Consider the following 10,078-nt stretch of genomic DNA (forward strand, 5'->3'; position numbering starts at 1 on the left):
GATCGCAGTGCTTTTCAATAGCGCTCAGATTTAGCAACATTGCCCGTTGTGCGGAATGGCCCCCAATTATACCTAGCCCTTAAACTTCCAGAGGTATAAGGAAAAGGCATATCTTTACAACAGAGGGGCTTCCTTTTTTTCAAAAAGTGGGAATTTAAGAGTATCCACTGCACCAGTCTTTACAATATTTGGCAAGAGCTCAGCTTTGGCTAGAACAGAGTTTGCTAGTTTACTTCTGAAGTGAATTTTCTATTTGCAGTTATGGTAATTGTATCCAATGCTCTTGTTTCTTTCTTCTCCAATCCCTTGTCAAAGGGGAAGGAATGCCCAGTTAAAAAGCCATTTAATCTTTTCAAAGCATCCTGTTTGTGTGCAAGCAACTGTATCACATAAGCCAGCATTGTACCTCAGGGGAAGGAAGTTCCGCTAGCATAAGGAGACTTCCTCCAATTTAAGTGGTTCTTCACAGGAGGACATTTGCCTTAGGCAGGAGGAAGGCTTCAAATTCTGTTTAGAGTAGGAGACAAGCCATTTTCCAGGAATACTCTCTTGCTCCTGAGCCAGTACTCCAAGCACACAGGTAAGAAACGTTTTGCCAAGCTGCCTACTCTGTATTTATGATGAAATCAGAGGATTAGGCAATTGAGCCAAAGCCACCCTTTCGAATTAACCTTTTCAAGAACAACTTAAATAATCAACCTATTTTCTGCTGCATGTAGATTTTATTATGTCAGCCAAGTGTTAATGGTAAGGACTTTGCTGAGTTGCTTCTAATTTTGAAAATTATATATATTTTGTTACGGATCTTTTAAAAACAAATACTATGGAAGAGCCCAGAATGAATGTGTATCCTTTTACTGTACAAAAATATTTGAAATTTCTTGCAATTTTTGATTAAACTGAGCATGGAAAGGATGAATTTCTCACATGCCTCAAAGTTAAAACTGAATCCCTCACTATTCATTCATTCATTCATTCATTCATTCATTCATTCATTCATTCATTCATTCATTCATTCATTGTGTGGCAGAGTTACACACAGGAAGCATATCATAAAATAAAATACGTAACCAGGTTGATACAATGGGTATACAGACCTATGATATTTATCAATTAGTATCATTATTATTCACACATTTTATCCTGCTCTTCCAGCAGATCACAGCATCATATATAGAATTAATACATTGATTCTCATGCAACACAGCTCATGCAATATGGTAAGGAAGGTTCAATATTGTGAGTGCTGTTCCTTTCAGCTGGAGAGCACTGATACATGGGCCTCATGCTGCTCACCGGATCTTAACATTCTGAACCTTGACTGGCTATTGTCTCAGGGTTTCTGCCCTACCCTCCCTCCACTAGAAATGGCTCAGGCTGCTTCTGTGGCTTCACATAAATGCAGAATGGCAGCAGGGATCAAAGAGTTCCCAGAGTTCCCAAATCAAGTCTTCCAGTTCCCTCCCATAATAGCAAAGGAGAGGGGAAGGACATAGCTATTTAGGCCTTCTAAAATACATGAGCACGAGGCCACAGGAACCGGGCTGGTACAAGCGTGCTTGGTGGCAGCACTCCCCCAAACTCTCCTCTGCTGATTGAAAACGGAAGGGAAATGGACGAGCTGGAAAGAGGCCCCTCTGGAGCAACAGCTGTGGGTGGTAATTGTTGGGATGGTTTCATTTAGTGGCTTTCAGATTCTCTGCCAGCTGGCTGTGCTTTGTCCTTGGACACACATGCCACATGTCCTGGGGCATTCTGTCAGTTTATGCACTCCATTGGACAAGCTCATTATTTCCCCCCATGCGATCTGAAGACCAAAATGGACCTAAGTCAAAAGATCCATGATCAGGCTCTTCCGAGGTGTTTAAAAAAAAAAAATAGGAGTCCCCTCCTCCATGGCTGTTTTCAAGATGGGGAAGGACTGTTGGGTGAGAAGGTGAGGAACCCTTTTCTACCATGTGCCTTTCCTTCCTTCCATGTGCTCTTTTCATGCCTCCTGCAGCATGCAGTGATGATTTGCATCTGTTAATGGATCATCGCATCACAGTCATAATCATTCAGATCACATTAACTGCACTGTTTTGCAGTTGTATCAGATCCCTGTATCAGATCCCTGTATCCACTGCAGCATATGCTATATGGTTTGTTTGTTTTGTTTTCAGTGGGGAGCGTGTGACATAGAGTAATAACTGATGTCAGCTTTTTGTTTGATTGTTTACATGGTACTGCCACAAGGCATCCCCTGTAAAGTACTGGAGAGAAGAAATGCAACCATGTGGACAAGGACCATGTGTTTTTGCAGAATACTGTTTCTTTTCCTGAGGGGAGGCTGTGCATTTAGGCAATAAAGTGCTAAATGAACAACTTCTTAATTTCCCTGCAGAATTCCAATTAATAGTGATGCATTTGTTTAAATTGCCCCCTAATTTTAAGGCTTGCACATTCGGCACACTTTTGTATCTTGGTTTATGTTTCCTTTTCCCAGGCTGAGAAACGCTTTGCAGCATGAATCAAGGCCCCACCCAAGAAAGCAAGGCTGTGCCTGTTTGCATAGCAGATGGAAGCTGTCATGCTAGAAATTCCATTATGACAGGGTTTACCAAAAACGCAGCCCATCGTAATTGACTATCATGCCAGCAAATAAATAAAACCACAGGCCAATCTTCTGTAACAGCTATTTAAAAAAATGAAAATCAAGAGTTTGCTAAAAAGGAAATTCAGCAAGGGCAAGGTTCTTTGAGTTTAAACAAGTTCTTTTAAAATTAACTGTCTCATGCAGCTTTTGTAGAATGAAACTACATTTCTGAGCTATCAAGTCTTCTTTTGATTATTGAGAGATTCCCCCCCCCCCATGCTGAGGGGATTTTTGTGCCTTTGGCAGCTCATGATTTGGTGCCCCACCTACGGCTATCTGGATACAACATGACCCAAATATGTGCAGAATCAGACAGACAAGGAAGCGACCACCATCACCATCTGAGAAGCTTGTTGCTAATTCATGTGAGAATTCTTTTGCCCCATCAGGCCAAAGGTGGCATCTGGCAACCCCACAGGGTTGTCAAGGCAAGAGATATTCAGAAGTGATTTGCTACAGCCTGCCTCCATTTCACAACTCTGAAATTCCTGGTGGTCTCCCTTCTGAATACTGACGAGGGCTGACCCTGTTTAGCTTTCCAGTTCTAATGAGATTGGGCTAGCCTGGGCTAACCAGGTCAAGGTGATATGAGATTACTGGGTTTTATACTGAGGAGGGGAGAAGTTAGCATACAAGTGGATTGCCAAAAGTACAGTAAGTTTAGAAGTAAGTTCTACTTCAAAAAGTTGGAGAACCACAGAAGTAAGACACAGATGCAAAGGAGGCAAGATAGTAATGGGTTAAGATTTCCCCTACTGCTTCAGTGCCATGATTTGGGGGCAAATGACATTTCCACACTGGCAAAACATTGTTCTTTCAGCTCTAGGAAATATGGTATATGAAAAATTACAGCTTGCCGATGCTGTTTTTAGGGCTCACTGAGAGTCTCCTCATGCAAATGTAGTGCCCACGATGACTTGTTTACAAAACACTTCACAGAATGCATGACTTACATGGATATCACATTACTTTCAGAGTCTGAACTAGAGCTGCCTTTGGGCCCAGTTGTCATGGCTTTGGTGAGTTTCAGCTGACTTCTCACCAAGAAGGTACTTGGAGAATTCTGCAGCATACTGTGGCTCTGTGTGTTGGCTTTGGTTGTATGATGATAAATTGACAGCAATATGTGCCATTTGCCCAGAGAGAGATGGTAGTTAGCCTGCCCCCCCCTCCCCAAGAAATTATCCTTCTATGTTCATCACCCAGCAACAATAGACGGATTTTTAATCTGGCTTTTGGAAGCAATGTATTTGATTGACAGGATGATTCTAGTTATTGATTCTACCTGATCATTAGGATTAATCTCAATCAGGCTTCTTATTTGGTGTTGGGAGATAGATAGATAGATAGATAGATAGATAGATAGATAGATAGATAGATAGATAGATAGATAGATAGATAGATAGATAGATAGATAGATAGATAGATAGATAGATAGATAGATAGATAGATAGATAGATAGATAGATAGATAGATAGATAGATAGATAGATAGATAGATAGATAGATAGATAGATAGATAGATAGATAGATAGATAGATAGATAGATAGATAGATAGATAGATAGATAGATAGATAGATATGGCAAATCTTATCAAGTAGGGTGACAATAGCAATTCAAGGCACGGTGATCTGACCATGGGGTAATGTTACTCACCACTAGATCCACCTCTACCTCTGCATCAAACATCAAATCGAAGGTATGGCCATCCTTGATGAGTGGGGCTGGCAACACATTGCCAAATCCTGGGGACGGCGAATCCACATGGACACTGAAGTCCCCCAGGATTATAAGCCTGAGAAAATGTAGTGCCCAGGAAGTCGCTGCCCCCAGCAGGCCCAACAGGGTGTCTGGTTGGTGCAGTAGGCAAATGGTACACAAACCAGGTACCCAAGTTCTCAACCAATTCCCACCCAAGGCTGACACATTCCACCCCCGGGATCAAAGGTACAGGGAGAGCCCTGTAGGAGTAAGCCTCCCAGACAAGTATCGCCACCCCCTTCTCTACCATATAGCCAATACTAATGGACCAAGAACCCAGGTGGGGCCAGATATTTCAGGGTGACAGTTTTGCCCTCCCGCACCCAGGTCTTCGTCACACACACAAGGTCTATTTTATACCTTGTGAGATAATCCCGCAAGGTCAAGGATTTCTTGTTAATGGACCTGGCATTAGACATTATTAGCCCATGACCCTAGCGCACCCCCTCCCCATCACTTTTTGTCTTAAATGACACTCTACTGTTCCATCTCGAGCATATTTAGTTTTCTTCTGTCCAGTTTAACATATTTCCCCCTCTTTTGGTTAATTTAGAAAGTCACATTTCATGAATATGCTGAGAGTCCCCTGGGAAGACAGAAATCCATAACTTATCCTTAGATTAACTGCTTTTTCTGCTTTTGCCAGCCATACAGCCAGTCAATTTATTATTAGATAGAGTGATATAGTCATAATGTTGTGGAAAAGTCCTCTGTTGGTCATTGTTAGTGCCTACTTACCATCACTCCTATCAACCTCTGCACATCTCTTGCTGCCTGTTTTAATCTATATTAGGATGTAGCAAACAAATTAACTTTCACTTTGATCATGTTTTGTGAACAGTTAGCTCAACTTCAGGTATCTTGCACTACAAGCCCTCTGATGACCTGGTTCTCTGAAGCTCAGTCCCAAAGGAAACAAGTTTACCAAAAACCCTTCTCTTCCTCCTCTTTCTCTGCTCTCTGGGTGCCTCAGAAGTCAACAAGGGAGTTCTCCTTAAGTAAACTTGAGCATGCTTTTACAAACCCTGATCTTCTTTTCATCTTCTTAGAAGACATTTGGTCTTCCAGTCTCCCTCTGGTTAGGGTGGCATTGTGGCTCAGTAGTAGAGCATCTGCTTGACATGTAGAAGGTCCCAGGTTCAATCCCTGGCATCTCCAGTTCAAAGGATTAGGCTGTAGGTGATGTGGAAGACCTCTCTGACCGAGACCAGGGTAACTGCCGCCTATCAGAGAAGACTGTGCTGACCTTGATGGATCAATGTTCTGATTCTGTATAAGGCAGCTTCATGTGTCTGTGTTCCACTCTGTCCAACTTTACCCACTGTTTCCCCAATGGCTGGGTTAACTGGAAGATGGATGGCTACTTTAGCACCTTGCGCAGCTTTCCCTTCTACACTGCAGTTTGGCACTCTGATCTTAGAATTCCTTTGGTCTCTTCCCTTTTTTGTTTTAAGTAGCCTGCCTGCTGAGGCAGGCATTTCCACTGGTGTGACGAATGCCAGGGCTTCTGGGGAAATGCTCGAGAAGCTTATTTGCACACCGCTTCTCAAAGAATGCTTCAGGACAAGGTGTGCATTTTCAGCCTTGGCTGTAAGCATTTCCTTTGACAAACTACAGGAAGACCAGCCAAAAGCTGGATGAGGCATGTACGATGATGCATCTCTGGTGACTGGGTCTGCTAATGATATCTAAGGAGAGTATTATGAGCTTGGAGCAGAAGTGGGGAGGGGAGGAATGGAAATAAAATATTAATGTGTATGTATTAAGTATTGTCAGGTCACTTCCAACTTATGGTGACCCTAGGAATTAACAACCCCCAGAATGTCCTATCATTAGCATTCTTGCTTAGGTCTTGCAAACAAAAGGCCATGAATCCATTCATCTCATGTTGGGTATTCCACTTTTCCTACTACCTTTCAATTTTTGCTAGCATTATTGTCTTTTCCAGTTACTCATTTTCTCTCTCTCTCTCTCTTTTTTTTTTTTGCTGTCAACATGCAATTGATTATGGACACCCCATAGCAGGAGTATAGTTCTATGGAGTTCCCTCCTCCAAAGCAGCCATTTTATCCAGGGGAGCTGTTATCTTTCATATGGATATCAGTTGTTATTCTAGAAGCTCTCCAGGTCCCACCTGGAGGCTGCCAACCAGGCTGGGCCCATGGATCATACCTCCAGCAGCCAGGGAATATCATGGTTGCAATCCTGAATTTGGCTGCTGCCCATTACTAGTAGGGTTCCCAGGTGTGGGTCATGCAATACCTAGGGATTTGGGGGGTATAGCTGGGAGTGGGTGGAATTGGGAGCAGAGAGGGAACTTGGTGGAGCAAAGTTCTATGGAGTCCACCCTCCAAAGTAACCATTTTCTCCTGACCTCTGTAGTCTGGAGATAAGATATAGTTCCCAGGGAACCCCAGGTCCTACCTGGGGACTGGCATTTCTAATATGAGCCTTTATAAACAGAATTAAACAAAACTCCCACAGGCCTACAGACTAGTGTCCATTGCCTTTCAGGGTGCAATGGACTTTGCCTCTAGTGTATTTATAATGGTAAAATAATTCACATGTTTTTCTGTTTGTCCATTTGTGGCAGGCATAACTCATTGGAAAAGAAAACTAGGAGTTGCATAATAAAATGACTGTGGGAGGTCCATGACCAAAAATGAAAGAAATCAGAATATTTGTTGCTATTACTATTAAAAATGTTCTAAGTTACCAAATCAGAACAGATGAGAATAAGTTAGACCAAAACTGAAAAGAGGGAGGAATCAGGATAGAGGAATGATAGAAGTTTTGTGAGTCCCCAGTTGTCATTACTTTTGTCTACTTGATGTTCAGAAGTAATCTTGCTTTGGCACATTCTGCTTTAACCTTCCTCAGAAGCTGTTTCAAGTCTTCACATTTTTCTGCCAGTAATGTAGGATCATCTGCATATCCCAAACTGTTGATGTTCTCCCACCAATTTCCACTCCAGCTTCATCTAAATCTAATCTTGCTTTCCTGATATGCTCCGAGTCTGCATATAGATTGAACAGATACTAAACAGAAAAAGTGTTAATGCATGAGATTAAATGCTCCACCTTCTTTTGAAAGAAAACGGTTGCTAGCAATATGTTTATCCAGATGAAAAGGATTAAGGAAGGACAAGGAAAATCATACTATGAATAGACAGAAACACCACTCCCTTTGAGTGGCTTTGGATGGCATAATGTGTGCATTTTTGTTTCATGTACACATTGACAGGTACATTCAGCTTTGCAGACTTTACAAGATATGTACATGAATCATTGGGTTGGATCCAAAAGCAGTGCCTCTCTATACATTCCACTCTTTCCAGCGATCCCAGAATCATTTCCCAGTGTTGCAGGATCCCTTTAATTTAGGAGTCATGCAGGTTGTGAAATTGGTCTTCCTTCCTCTATCATCAGTTTGTGCTTGTGGAAGAGGTGAATTTGCCCCTTCGCACTCTACAATGCAGTCTCCTGCCCCTCCCCAGTGGCTACTGATACACATAGGCCTAGTGACTTCAGGAATGCTGGGCAAGGGAGAGAAAGTGTGCAAAGATCTGCATCTGCCAGTGCCCTCCACCCACAGGTTGTTGGATTCAGCCCATTAAAACAGCTCTTTCTTTGCAACACAAGATAATTTGCTACATATCCCACTCTTAAGTCTCCAAGGGTTGACTGCCAACCTTCAGGGATTTCAGCTGAAAACCAGGCACCAGTAATCAGTTAACCTGGAAAAAATGGCTGCTTTGGAAGGTGGACTTGACATTTTGTCCTAAGATCTTTCCTCAAACCTCATCTTCCTCAGGCTCCAAGCTTAGAATTGTATTTCCCAACCCAGAGCTGTCAATTCAATGCACTCTACAGATTTCAAAGAGAGAAGCCAAGCTCGCTGTATTTCCCCCTCCCCACAAAACTGCATCTCTAGCAACAAAACTTGTCTGTAAGACAAACAAAATATGTCATCAGCATGTTATATTCTTTCCATATCGTATGTTATTCCAGAGTCAACTTCAGGTCTATCTTTGGGGCATAAATTGGGTTTAATTCATGGAAACAAACCAACCAACTAACAAATAATGTAGATTATAATACATAATTGCCATGTTTCATCAAAATAAGAACACAAAGTTAAAACCAGTTGCTGGTAAATTATTGCATTCCTGCTTTACTTGAGATTAACACTGAAAACAATTTTAAAAGTTGTTAGGTGGTTTGGGGAAAAGATTTGTTCTTTCAGAAATGCTAGTCCAAAGTATCCTCGGACTCATCAGATAAATAGTGTGGTTCCATTAATCTAGGCCAAAATGATCTATCAGATAAGGGATTTTCCGCTTCCTTGCATACAGGCACTCAGCATATTGGAGAAAGAAGGGTGCATGCTGGGAGAATTCTGTTATATTTTGTCAGTTAGAGTCAGTTAACAGAATCTCAGTCAGTTGATGCCCTTACTTGTATGTACTTGTGTGTTTGAGACAGTGTCTCAATAAGTTACTGTAACAAAATGTACTGTATTGTGAAACAAGATTGAATCTGTTATTACAATTTTATCAACTGAGAAGAAAAGAGAAAAGCCTCTCGGCTGTACAAGAAAAGTTCTTTGTGTTTGGTAACTGTGATTATAAGTAAACGTGTTTAACAGTTACTCAAAGAAAACTCCATTCCATTCCATTGTATCTGAAGAAGTGTGCGTGCACACGAAAGCTCATACCTTGAATAAAACTTTGTTGGTCTTAAAAGTGCTACTGGACTCAACATTTGTTCAAAGAAAACTGAATGATTATTCCAAGTGAAAAACAAGCTGATCTTAGCTGATACAGAAACATTGTCCCAAAACAAAACTTCTCCACTATCACACAGGTTTATTCTCATATTCAACAAGGATATTGGTTTAAGTCATAAACCCAGTCCAAAATCCAATTTTTACAACATAACATGTATGGTTCAGATATCTCTTGGCTCTCTTTTTCTTTCCTGCATCCCGGCCTTCCTCCTCCTCTGTTTCCCTCTCACATTAAAAACATGAAGAAGAAGCTTGATGAGAACAAGTATGCTGCTTCTGTCTCCCAACTGCATGTTGCCTAGGTCCCAGGGAGACTGGATCCCTTCTCAGATCCCCTGCCCGTGATTCTGCTCAAACCAGTATAGCAAAAGAGCAGGGAAGAGCTGCCAGGTTTAAATCTGTGCTGGGGTGTACAGATGAAACTCTGTGAATGTACTGGGAATGTTTTAAAGCATGGAGGGTCCAGGATTCACCTGGGAAATGGTATGCCTATATTTGTGAAACAAGTAGGAGAGCCATGTAGATGTACCCTCCTGTGGAAACTAGTGTTTGAGGGAACACTCTGGAACACTGAGAGCCATTCTGTACCTGATAAATATAGTAAAATGCTTATCTTATGAAGACACCATCTTTTTTACAGACTCGTAATTTGATAAAGGGTGGCATTATAAAAAGCACTATGCATCTATGATTAGATTCACAGGCATTTCAATGGAGAAGTCTTACTTTAAAAAACAATTAGCTGGCACCATGGGCCTTTTAAAGCACGGAGAAAGGGGATTGGCTCCCTGGCTTGACTGATGTGCAGAAGAGAGTCGCGTGTAAAGCACATTGCTCTCTTCTGCCATTTCTAGCAGGCATGTGGAGTGTGAGGAGCGCGTGAAGATGGCAGAT

The 10,078-nt window shown here is 41.8% G+C and overlaps 1 non-coding gene across 1 annotated transcript; it reads left to right on the plus strand.

The window, feature by feature from the left end:
- Positions 1–5,482: 5,482 nt before the first annotated feature.
- TRNAV-GAC (transfer RNA valine (anticodon GAC)) lies at positions 5,483–5,554 on the plus strand. The gene has a single exon. It is a non-coding gene; the product is annotated as a tRNA-Val (tRNA).
- The last annotated feature ends 4,524 nt before the right edge of the window (positions 5,555–10,078 follow it).

The sequence above is a fragment of the Paroedura picta genome, chromosome 6, assembly GCF_049243985.1.
Source record: "Paroedura picta isolate Pp20150507F chromosome 6, Ppicta_v3.0, whole genome shotgun sequence".
In the NCBI taxonomy this organism is placed as follows: domain Eukaryota; kingdom Metazoa; phylum Chordata; class Lepidosauria; order Squamata; family Gekkonidae; genus Paroedura; species Paroedura picta.